Source organism: Mauremys reevesii, linkage group 1 (assembly GCF_016161935.1).
Source record: "Mauremys reevesii isolate NIE-2019 linkage group 1, ASM1616193v1, whole genome shotgun sequence".
Taxonomy (NCBI): Eukaryota; Metazoa; Chordata; order Testudines; family Geoemydidae; genus Mauremys; species Mauremys reevesii.
In genome coordinates this window covers 198,234,841-198,247,680 of record NC_052623.1, presented here as the reverse complement: position 1 = coordinate 198,247,680, position 12,840 = coordinate 198,234,841, and the positions used below count along the sequence as shown (strand labels likewise).

General features: G+C 44.2%; 1 long non-coding RNA gene across 1 annotated transcript; it reads right to left on the bottom strand.

The window, feature by feature from the left end:
• Positions 1 to 1,285: 1,285 nt before the first annotated feature.
• On the bottom strand, positions 1,286 to 6,177 carry LOC120395497. The gene is made up of 3 exons (XR_005592663.1): positions 6,062 to 6,177; positions 5,784 to 5,856; positions 1,286 to 1,565 (listed from the first exon to the last, which is right to left on the bottom strand). It is a non-coding gene; the product is annotated as an uncharacterized LOC120395497 (long non-coding RNA).
• Positions 6,178 to 12,840: the final 6,663 nt, after the last annotated feature.

The window sequence follows — 12,840 nt, the reverse complement described above, 5'->3', positions numbered from 1 at the left end:
GCCTTTTAAGGAGGAAGGCTTTGCAATGTATCTTAAAGACTAAAATAATCGGCTAAAGATGGGAAAATACTGTTTTTTAAAAAAGGACTTACAAATATTCATTCAGGTACAAATGGCAAATTCATTTTAACATAGGGTTATCAGATAGCAACTGTGGAAAAAAACGGGACGGGGCGGAGGATAATAGGCGCTTATATAAGAAAAAGTACCAAAAAAATGGGACATCCTATTTTAACAGAATGCATGACCCCACATACTTGCTACATTGAACATTCTTACTAGAAAGCTTTTGTTCCCAAAAAGGTTTGCTGGAAGGGCAAGTGTTGCAAATACTTATGCCAATATATATACGTATGCAAATATGCTAGAATGAAAATCAATAGAGATGATACCAAGATATATCCACTCTGCAGGATGTGTTGGGAGCAGGCTTTAACAGCTGCCCACACTTTTGAATGTAATATTGTAAAGAAAATGATGCTCTTCAGATTTGACACATTGGATCAAGCGCTTACAAAGAACCCTGTAAGAGTCACCAGATTCATTCTCAAATTTCATGGCCTGATATGATTATCAGCAGACAAGACAACAACATGAGTTAGTTTCGGAGAGCAATTTGAGGACTGGGAGTCATTAAATCAGGAATCAGAAGCAATATCACTTAGCTGCGATGACCACCCAGCACAAATATGCAAATTACTGGTGCCTACAGTCAACACTTAAAGCAACAGAGACAAGGTGCGTGAAGTAATTATCTTTTATTGGACCAATTTCTGTTGGTGAGAAAGACAAGCTCGAAAGCTTTTGAGCTTCTCTCTCTCTCCAATAGAAATCAGTCCAATAAAAGATATGAAAGACCAACATGGCTACAACACCACTGCATATAATTTAAAACAATAGTCATGGTGAATAGTCTATAAGCCATGTATAGTGTAAAACATATTTCTGCTCACAGTCTTTCAACTTGCAAAAATCCATCTGTTCCTGGATGATTTATAAATGGGAAGGGGCTAAATTTGTTGAATAAATTGTTAGCCGTTGTTAGTTCACCAAGCGGTGATATCTGCAGCAGAAATGTAGCGTAGGATGCATTAGCAATTTTAAAAGTGGTTGCAGAAATGCGTTTTCTGTAAAGGAATGAGGGAAGCAAACACTTTCTTCAAACAGAAGGGCAACTTAAGCCCTCTTCACTTTATTGTTGTCCCGGGGCCTGATTCACCTTTCTTTAATGGAAGCTGCATTAGTGTAAAATTAACGCGAGGAGAATCAGAACCTTAGCGTTTGTTTATGCTTGTGGTGGATTATTAGCATTCCACTACGGTGATGATGTTATCAATTGGCTGTGTTGATTGCAGCTCACTTCCCTCAGGCCATCCTCAGCCGTTCATTCATAAATTGTGCTTGAATGCAGACTGAGTTCCTTTTAAAGAATTATTTCACACAGCCTTTAATCTCTGATAATCTATTCAGCTGTGCCAATAGGCTGCTCCCATTTCCTTTCTGAGGCTTTGTCTTTGTCTTTACAGTGCTTCACTCAGAAGCAAAATGCATTGATATTTCTTTCACTGGAGTAGAAAAACATATATTCTCTTTCTTAACCTTAAAGTACATGTTCAGCTTAAGATTCAGAGCAATGTGGTTGTGTTTGCAAGCATTGTATACACTGGGTGAAATTTTCCTGGATATCCCCTGGCAGGCTCTGAATAAATGGGCTTTGTAGAGGCAATTACATAGGCGTGTGTTCCTTTCCTCCAGCTTCACAACCTATGCCCATAGGCAGAGAATTGGAACAGCTCCACTGCCTTTCTGCCAATGTTATTATAGCCTCTTGATAAGCCACAACCCCTGATTATCCCATATCCAGTAGTTGTCCCCAACTCGTCCTCCAGCCTGTCCTCAAAATCCGCCTCTGCAATGGCTTATATGGAGCTGGAGTGCAGTCCATTTCTCCCAGACATGAGGTGCAGTAACCCTCCAGCTGACTCCTTTTTAAGGGCTTTCTGCAGCCCTTAAAGCTGTGAGTCAATCTTACCCAAAAGGAATAAAGTCAACTAGCATAATGAACTTCATTACAAACTCTTATTTTAATGGTGGCCACAGCTGCCAACCATTTCCCCTCCTTATACAGGGGCTCCTTAAAAACTGTGGGGCAACTACAAAGAGGCTCCTATAGAACTGGAGAACAATACCACAATGTATGTCCCCGCACAGTTAAATACTGGATCTCAATAATACTTAGCATTTATAGAGCATTGTGCATGTTTAGAACATTTTGCACACACTAACTAGTAAATCCTCACACAGCCCTGAAAAGGTTTAGTCACCATTTTACAGATGGAGAAACTGAGACAGAAAAGTGAGGAGACTTGACCAAGGCCACACAGCAACACAGTGGCAGAGCCAGAATTTAGAAGACAGGCCCTTCTGAGTACTAACCTATCCTCATTCCTCCAAGCCCAGGTGCCATCCACATGTGCAAGTGGTTAGGGTGTGATATAGCCCCAAGACTTGATGATGTAGGATGGGTGCACCATTTTAGTCTTTCCCTTCATGCACAATCTTGATAGGAAGCCTTCCCTGTCTACTTCATCATGCTCCAACCCACCTATCTGGCCATGCTCCAATCAGTGCAGGATCCAAAGTGGTTTTAGGAGAGTTGGAAAGGTGGCCTTTATAGAACACATGTGCTTCAGTCCCTGGGGCTGTCACGAGATGGTTTGGTCCATGGCACAATTTAGAGTAGTCCCAGGGATCCTTTAATTTGTGGTAGCAGTAATGGTCCTCTAGGAGTCATTGTTATGCTCTTGTGATTCATAGCCAACACACTCTGGCTACACCTCTGATATGCCCACTAAATTGTAGGGGAGGGCCACAGAGCAGGTGATACTGGATCTATGCCAGCCAAGATTATACCAAATTGAGGGATCTCCTCAGCTAATCACTTAGGGCAGCTTTTGCATCTCCCTGTGCCACTCTACCATGGTCCATGTGCACTCCTGTGGAGCAGGAATCTGATCCTTACTATCAAACTGCCTCTGATACAAGCTTTTTCATTTCCTTAGTTTAGCATCTGGCTACTCGTTGATCTGTCTTCTGCCATTATGGTGCCCTGTCTAAGCTTCTGAGCTGGCTGTTAATAATGGATTGTCAGAGCTTTGGTTCCCTGACTTCAAAAATTTGTGTCAGGCAGGGATTATACCCCTAAAAATATGTCCTGGCGGTAAACATGAATTGCCTTGTTCCTCCATCCGTTGCACTGATGCGCCACAATTTACCAATCCGACAGACCCTGGTTCCTTCCTTATCCTATGTAATTACTCAGCCTACAGCAGCAGGATCCTATCATTATCTAATGATGCATATTTTTCATGGGTAACCTCAGTGACAGATGTCTTTCCAGTTGCTCTCACATCCCTTATAAATATCAAATCCATTCTTTGATCCTACTAAGCTCTTTGCCTCGATATTTTGGGGCAATGGGTTCCAGTTATGCATTATGTGAAGTATTCCCTATAATCAGTTTTAAATGTCTTAACTTCATGAAATGTTCTCTTGTGGTATGATAAGAACCACTGGTAGAGCACCTTGTAGCATCACTTCCAAAACTCTCACTAGTTCTAAGAACAATTTTAGCTATTCTACCATCAGGGAAAGCATTGTCTGTTGAAATTTAGGTCTGTCCCTACTTTTTGTTTGCTCAAGCCTAAAGTTAGTAGCAAGAGGGTGCTTTACCTAATTTCAAATCCACTTAAACATTTTCAGAATCCATCTAGGAGAAGACACTAAAGCTGGTTTTTCACTCATTTGTACTTGGCTCATACCAGTGCAACTTCACTGATTTCTACTTACATAAGTCTTAAGATCCTCTGAAGTCAATGAATTTACTCCAGTGGAAAACCGGGCCAACCGTAGTTAAGCTTCTTGAAAGATGCACTCCCAACAAAGGCCTGTACACTAACCACATTGTAGCTATAGCAGTTAAAATATGCCTAGCTGAATTATGTGAGAATCCTTTTTTTGGAATAAATGTGAATCGTGATATTAATGAGAATGGATTGGTATCAACATTTTTTTGGGTATAGCAGCTTTTAGTGGTCAAGTTAGCATGGGAATGATTATAGAGCAGAACTTGACAGAGTTCAATATGCTTCTTTTATTGACAAAAATAATCACTGTTTTTCACTGCTGTGAACATGACTGAGCCAACCTAGATCTGGGAGCATGATCTGGAGTTCTGGTTTGGCTTGTGCAACATCAACAATATTTCAAGTTCCAACAGCAGAATCTGAAATATCTGTGGTGACGTATGAGCCGGAAAGACATCAGATGGGGTTTCACATCACAAGCTGAGTTTGTACTGCTGGCAGCTAAAAAGCCTGGACTAGGTCCTTGGCTGCATCCTGACTGCTTCATGTTGCTCTTGAGGCACAAAGCAGCAGCAAACACAGTGGATCTGGCCTAACTAGACATTCCCTAGTATACAAGAAATCCCACAGTGGTGTGGAGTCACTAATTGCTCTATGTATCCTCCTGCCCCAGTGTAGCCAGAGTGCCTGTGTGCTGTATGGCTTCTTGGCTGTCAGAATAGCCCCTCGAAGTCATAGGCAGCCCTAAAGTTGGACTAAATTGTTAGGGGCCAAGACAGGGGACAGCACCAGGGAGTTCCCTAGGTGCCTTTGAAAAGCTTTTGCCCAACCCCCTGATGCGTTGACGATCTGCTCCTAATCCTCAATTAAAGCTAAAGATATGACACTGTCTTGTAAACTGAGCCAGCTTCTCCTAGGAGCCACTGAGATATTACATATGAATCCGCATGCTATTGGAGATACTCTTCAACGAGTCAAGTATCAGAGGGGTAGCTGTGTTAGTCTGGATCTGTAAAAAGCAACAAAGAGTCCTGTGGCACCTTATAGACTAACAGATGTATTGGAGCATGAGTTTTCGTGGGTGAATACCCACTTCGTCAGACACATGTAATGGAAATTTCCAGAGGCAGATATAAATATGCAGGCCAGAATCAGTCTGGCAATAACGAGGTTAGTTCAATCAGGGAGGATGAGCTTAATTTTTATGGTTCACTATTCTAGTATGAGATTAATCAATTACTGAGAATAGCCATGGGAATCCTAACTCCAGCCTGTTCCACATTTAAGTTCTTTTAAACCTACTTTTAGCATCTGCAATTACAAATAGATGGTTAATTGGCACTCGTATTGGAGCAGTCTCAGCAGAGGCAAAGGAAGTACCTATCCTGTGGAGGATTCACCAGTCAAAGCTGTCATTTTGTCACATTTCACTAGCTCTAAATTAATACAAACAAAATTATTGTAGTCTTATGAGACCAGTACATGGAGGAGATTGGATACAGTAGGTTACGTTCAATGGTATTAAACTATAGAAATAATACCAGTCTCTCTTCTTTGCATTAACTGGTTTACTGGTGCTGGCTCATGATTGTATCTTGACAGCTATTTTATACTGAATGTTCACTGAAGTTAATAAGAGAATATCAGGAATACAGAGAATACAGCAGTAGCTGTAATTGCAGCCTGCTGTGGAGGTGCATAATTTCTGGATAGACCTGGAGGGGAGCCTGTAACAGTAATTATATACTCACACTGTAAGTTGCTGTTGACACAACTATTCCCCTGTGAAAAAAAACACAGGCTACGTTCTACTCTGTTTCAAAGACATTGAATTCAAAGTTAGACTTTAGGGAGAGTCTCTTATCAAAGGCAAATGCATAATTTAGACCTAACCCCACTCAGGTTACAATGACTTACCGTTCATATTTTCTGCTTGTGTTGCTTTGTGGAATTCATGTGTGTTGTTCTTGACCTTGGACTTGCTATTAACCTTGAGAATAATTAAAATGTTTAATGTGCAGTAGTGGAAACTTCTTATATTAATATGGTTTCTCCCATTTTAAACTATTTGGAAATCAGAACTTTCCCTTGATAGTCGTTATGTTCACAAGAAGATATATATACTTGGTAAATCTCAAATGTTTTGGTGAGTCTTTTGCAAGGAACTGCAATCCAGTGGGAAACTGTTTATTTACCTGTGGCATCTGTAGGTCTACAGTGAAGCAGAGAGAAGTTTTAGGGACAGAACTATATTTTCCTTTTTAATGGTAAAGAATCTATCAGTTTCTTCTGTCACATGACGTCCTGCACTTGTACTTCAGATGCTCTTCTAGGGCTCTGTAGGAAAAAAGAAGTCAGTGAAGTCCAGTATAATTTAAATTGTTTTAATTCAAACATGAAAGTTGGAAAGAAACAGTTACCTAAACGGAAGAGCTAATGCAAAGAGAAGGCCAAATGGTCAAAGCAAACTGAACCAAATAGGCAGGCTGTCCTCAGGAAGGGAATGTCATGGATTCTGAATCTAAAGGCCTTGCCCTAGTCCAGTCCAGATGGGAATTTAGGATTGAGACCCAGGACGATAGAACATTTTGTGTATGATTTTGTTATTTCAGACTTCTCCATGACTGGGAAGAGAGCCCAGGCTTGTGGGCAGTCTGCCTGACAGGCTGTCACAGAGCTGTGGACCTGTTGTTTTAATTGAGAGGGAATATAAATGGGCCAAAGAGTCAAAGGTGCTAACATGGCCCCGTCACTGTCCAACGTTAAAATGTGTTAAACAAGGGGTTTGCAGGGCCGGCTCCAGGCACCAGCCGAGCAAGCTCGTGCTTGGGGCGGCAGATTCTAAGGGGCGGCATTCTGGCCAATCCTAGGGTGGCACGGATGCTTTTTTCCCCCCTTTTTTTGTTGGTTCGCCGCTCTGGCCGCCCTGTAGGTGGCGGCGGCGGGGAGGAGGGGAGCGCCCTGCTGGGAGCGGGCTGCGCGCTCCGTCTGCCCCAGACGGTGCCAGGTCTGCAGCAAGCCTGGCAGGGCAGCCCACGTCCTTCCCTCCCTGCTGACCTTCAATTCACCTGCAAGCGGGAGCGGCGTGGAGCCCTCCTGGCAGGTGGCATGGCGGGAGGGGTCGAGTGGTGAGCACCCTGGCTGAAGAAAGCCCTGGCCGCCCCACTTCTCTCTCTCTCCCCTGCTCCTTCCCCCTCCCCCCCACTGCCCGGGGCATGTCTGCAGTGCAGGGAGTTCCACTAGCCAGCGCGGCCAGGGGAGTGGCACCGAAAGATTGCGCCCTGGATCCAGCCGCCCTGCACGCTTTTTTTGTTGTTGTTGGGTTTTTTTTTTTTGCTTCGCCACTCCAGCCACCTGCAGGTTTTGGGGTTTGTTTGTTTGTTTGTTTTTTGCTTGGGGTGGCAAAAAAGCCAGAGCCGGCCCTGGAGGTTTGGTATACAGAGACCTCAGCCTGTATACTACCATAAACATCCTTTTACATCTTTTATTAAAGATAGATAAAAGCAAAAACAGTTAAGATTTGAGATGTAAACTATAAAGTAAGGCTTTCATTTTAATCACATCCCTTGTTCTCTTTCCCTTCAGCAACAGGGAGTTTTTAGAAGGACCCCCCACCCTCATATGATGATCTTTTATATGGCAGTAATTTGTCCTTTTTGGGAAAAGAGAAGAAGTTAGTTGAAATGGGCTGAACTGCTGCTGATCCTGTTTCCTAAAAGATAAAACAAGATAGATACACATTCAAGAGAGGATAGAAAAAAACCAGCAAAGATAGAAAATTCAGCTTCTGTCTCTGGTGTTGACTTTCACTTGCAGCCTTAGTGTGGGAAAAACACAGGCACAGCACACGGTCTTATCAGTGACTCTGAGACCTGGCAAATTTGTACTAGCATCAGGCTGTTCAGGGCATTGCATTTAACTGCCTCTTTCTGGTCACGGGCTTACAGCAGTGCTGCAAAATATACATTCTTAGCCTGCTGAGCCAGACTCTGATTAAATAGAAGGCAAAAAAGAGAGATAGGAAAGAGAAGAAAAGAGATGGGGAAGGAAAAGAACATGGGAGCTGGGGGTTGGTGGTGACAAAATCTCACATCCCCAGGGCAGTTTGGGAGTTAGCCAGTGGTGATGTCATCCGAGTGCTCTCCAGCCCTCTCTGCTCAGAACATCTTTCAGGATTAGGACGAAGAAGACACAGTGGAGTCATGCTAGATCTCAGGGTCACCAGAGAAAGTAGGGATGGCAGCCATAATGGTGAAATTTGCTCCTTCCCCTTTCAATTAGCAACTGTTGCATTTGCTTCTGTCCATTTGTATTTTCTCCGTAGACCCTACAGTCTCCTTTTAAGAACCCCTAGAGGTGGTGATGGGTGGAATAGCTCATCCTGTTATTATTTTGCTCACCAGCTAGGCCTAATTTCAGACACATCAATTTGGTTTATTAATTTCTGGTCCCATACTTTGCTTATTTACCAGGCATGACCTTAACACAGGCCTTGAGTTGTATCAGAGGCCTCTGCTTGGGCTAATGCAGTCTGTCTCCCTTTAGCACCTTTCCCCATCAACATTTATTGTTCTAGGTTATTATGACAGTATAATCTTTCTCACAGTTTCTACAGTTGAGCTCACAATTAGGGTAAATTTGTCAGTCCAGTTGTTACAACAGACTCCAGAAGCCCCAGCTCCAGGGCAGTATGCCTGGCAGACTAGGTGAGAAGGCAGGAAACCAGCTGGGTCTGGGTTCTGTTTGGAACTTCACCAAAAATTTCTCTCTGCAGAATGTTCAATGTTAACAAATTGGCAAAATCTAACAATTTCATCAATTTTTTTCCAACCAGCTCTGAAGGACAAGATGGTTGGAGGAAAAGAGAGTGAGAATCACTCCCTCAGGCATCAGTGGCCTAGATCATATGTTAACTCAGTCAAACCCTTCTGAATATCAATATCACGGTTGTTCAAACATTCTTTTGCTTTGTTAAAAGGACAATATGAGGAATAGGTCTAAAATTAGACTGTATCAGCTGTGTTTGGTTTCTGAGGATGTGTTTAAATACACATGTACAAGGCCCTCTTGTACACAGTCTCTTTTGTTCTTCTGAAGCTGCAGAGTATGGAAATGCATGACTGCTGCTGTCTAGCCTGCTGCACTTCTAGAGGTGCTCAGAGGACATGTCAGGATTTTAGTAAAGTTTCACTCTTTGTTTGGGGGGAATAGTACTGGGACATGAAACTAAAAAAAAAATGTAGGGAAAGTTAACTTTAGACATTCTCTGAACAGATGGCATTCCTACTTGCTCCAAATAAAGCCAAAAAGTTTACGTACTTTTGGGGGTTGGATTATTTGGTAAATTAGATAAAAACAGAGCACAAGACTAAACTTTCACCTCAAGCTTGGCTGTTCTGAGGGCTCTCTGCAGGACCTCCCACCTCCTCTGCCCCTTATTCAGTCGGACCTGTGGGTCACACCCACATCTTTTATAACAAAACTGCATCTGCTACTATAAGCCATCAGTACTTACCAGATAGCTTTGAGCAAGGCTTCCAGTGCCTAGCAGGGCAGTTCAACAAGAGTCCCACAGCCTTAGGCATGGCTGTAGATCCTGCCTGCCCTTCTGTTAGACTCTTTAATGCAACAGAGACTGTCCTGTATTCTCCCTTCTCATGGGGGAAAAATAAAACCCAGCCCTCAAGACGATAGGAAAAATCTGAGAACTGTGACTTTGGAAACCTAGAAAACCAGACTGAGTTCCCCTCTAGAGGAGGAGTTTGCTGGGTGGAGGGGCACCTAGCAGAGACCAAGGATCTATTGGGAAATCCAGTCTTAGTACTTACTTTAATCATGTTTATTAGAGTGGTGCCTAAAGTAGGAGTAGGGCCCTATTGTGGTAGGCGTTGTTCAGACAGTCCCTGCCTCAAAGAGCTTACAGTCTAAAGAGACAGGGTAGACACAGGGTGGGGAAAGGGATATGATGCACAAGCAGAGTGAACAATGTGATGGCAACTGTTTGTCCATGATTCCAGGGTGGGGAGACTTGATTTAGTTAGGAGAGGATCAGCTAAATGGAAAGAAAAATGAAGGGGGAGGGGACATTGAAAGGGTTTAGGGGGGCACGGCAGGGGAGAAGAGGGTAAGAGGGGCAGCTGTGGAGTGAAGCTGAGGTGAAGAGACTCAGAGAGGGTTGGAGCAAACAGCCAGTCAGCACAGGACTGTAGAAATTCTCTGAATACATCGTCCTTTCCTAGTGCAAAGCATCAGAGAGTCGCATCACAATGCACAGTAAACACAGCACTTGAGCGTCACTGGCCAGCTATCTTCCTCCACGTTTTGCTGTTTTCACACAGCCTTAAGTAGCAAGCCATGCAGCACCCCATCCAGCCAGCCACATCATCAAACCACACTCCCCAACAGGCATCCCAGCCCCTGGCACCAGTCCCTGAAAAACTTACTTCACCAGTCTTCCTCCGCTCATCCAACCCATATGTCCAGTGCACTCAAGTTTTCTTTGTCTCATCCTCTCCATTATATTATGCATCACTCTAGTCATGCTGTAAATTTGGATGATTACTTCCTAATTAGTCGTGTGTGTATGCTAATGTGCAGCAATAGCCTGCAGCATTTCAGTTTGAAGGCAGAGAGCCTCTTAATACCCTATTTCCTTAATGTCCATGTCTCACATGCATATGGCAAGATGCTGAAGACAGGAGACTGCTGCAATTTCATTTAACACTTCATGGTAATGCCTTTGCTTCTCCAAATGTGACTGAGCATTGCTGGAGCAGGAATCTCCAGCCCAATTCTTTGTCAGATCTCTAAGGCTATGTCTACACTATGAGCTAGGGAAAAGAGAAGCTACACATCACGTAGGCTACATCTACGCTATGTGCTAAGGGTGTGATTCTGCTGCTCACGCACATATACTCGTGCTAGCTCTCATTGAGCAAGGTTGAGTACAAATAGCCATGCTGTTGCAGTAGTATGAATAGTGGCAGCAGAGGCATGACTTGGCTATCCTGAGTAGAAACCTACCTGAAACCAGTGACTATGTCCGTGGCACAGCTCAGCCGTACCTCCGCTGCCACTACCCATGCTACCGCAATGACATTACTATTTAGGTGTGTGCGAGCTCGATGAGTATGTGTGCCCAAGCAGGGGAAATCACACACCCCTTGCTCATTGTGCAGACCGAACCTAAGTGAAGTGCAGTGTCCCTTGTAGTCATGTTACCCCAGGTATTTCACTGCATTCAATGCACTGCAGTGCTGCCTCAGATGTGGGTAGGAATAGGTTCTTCTTTACAGCAGACATAAATGTCACAAAAAAGAATGGTGACAACTTGTGATATTCAGCATTAATTTACGCTCTCCACTTTCTGCCCACCTGGCGAGGGATAGGTGAATCTATGACAGCAGGGAAATGGCTAGCAACATGTTTCTAGAATAAACCAGGCTTCCGAGGAAGGAGACTGGTTAGGAAATAAAAGTAATAATTGGAGATATACCAATCTCCTAGAAGTGGAAGGGACCTTGAAAGGTCATTGAGTCTAGCCCCCTGCCTTCACTAGCAGGACCAATTTTTGCCCCAGATCCCTAAGTGGCCTCCTCAAGGAGTGAACTCACAACCCTAGGTTTAGCAAGCCAATACTCAAACCACTGAGCTCTCCCTCCCCCAGCCATCCTGCAGTATGTAGAGAACCAGTCTGCTTCCTGAGGACCTGGATTATTCCAGAGCCACGTAGCTATCCATCTCCTTGCTGTCCACAGATGTACCTATTCCTCTCCAAGTGGGGTATACAGGGGCGGCTCTAGGGATTTTGCCGCCCCAAGAATGGCAGGCAGGCTGCCTCCGGCGGTTTGCCTGTGGAGGGTCCGCTGGTCCCACGGCTTTGGAGGTCCACCAAAGCAGCGGGACCAGCGGACCCTCTGCAGGCAAGCCGCCGGAGGCAGCCTGCCTGCCACCCTCGCAGTGCAGGCAGAGTGCCTCCCCGCGGCTTGCCGCCCCAAGCACGCGCTTGGCGTGCTGGGGCCTGGAGCCGCCCCTGGGGGTAGACAGTGCAGTACAGTACTGTATGTAGCATTAACTACTGCTTCTTTTCTGTCTGAACCCATTCTAGTTTCAGAGGGAAGCATTCTGCTCCACCCCCTCATCTATAGCTTCTCATGATTCCTCACAATCCTTCAGAACCCAGCCACCCAGTATTTGTGTGCAAAGGTTTGGCTGGGTTGCATAAGCAGCGAGCATGCTATATAGCCTCCTATTCACCACTTCCATGAATTCTGACTCCTCTCCACTGGCTTTTCCTTTTATTTGGGCTCTTCTATGCAGCAAGGGATGATTGCCTCTGGTCCTTACTTCTCCCCACTCCACCCCACCAGCCTTGAGTGTCTTCGGAAAGAATTTTAGTTTCCTTCTCTGACCATAAACTGCTCTTTGGATTTGTCTTGAGTTAACAGATTTCTCAGCCAGGCTGGCCTATGATAATTTGGTTTTCTTGATCTCTTCAGTTCCATTTTTTATGATGAACAGAAACACTGTGACAACACAGTCCAGGAATGCAGTTCAGAGATGACTTTAGGGATTGGTGAAAATGGCCAAGGATATTGACACAAGCAGCATTTTCTCTCCAGGCTTACAAGAAATGAAAGGAGAAGATTATATCCCAAATGCCAAAGGCAAAATTCACGTTTAGTTGGAGAAGTAGTAAATATGACTCCTTAGGGTGATGTGTAAGTTGATGTTTCTGGGTCTGAAAATCTCAGCTTAGTTTTATCCTTTACAGTGTTGCACTTTCAGGGAACTACCAAAAAATGACACTTGCTGTCCACCAGTGAAATTCTGTTTATTCTACAACATTTCTGGGCCCTGATCTTGCCACCTTTACTTAGGCAAACTCCTGGGGCAGCTTCAATGTTCAGCTGTGGCCAAGGGCCAGTTGGCATAGTGGAAGGGAGTGGGGAGGACTGTGGAGAAAACTCAATCA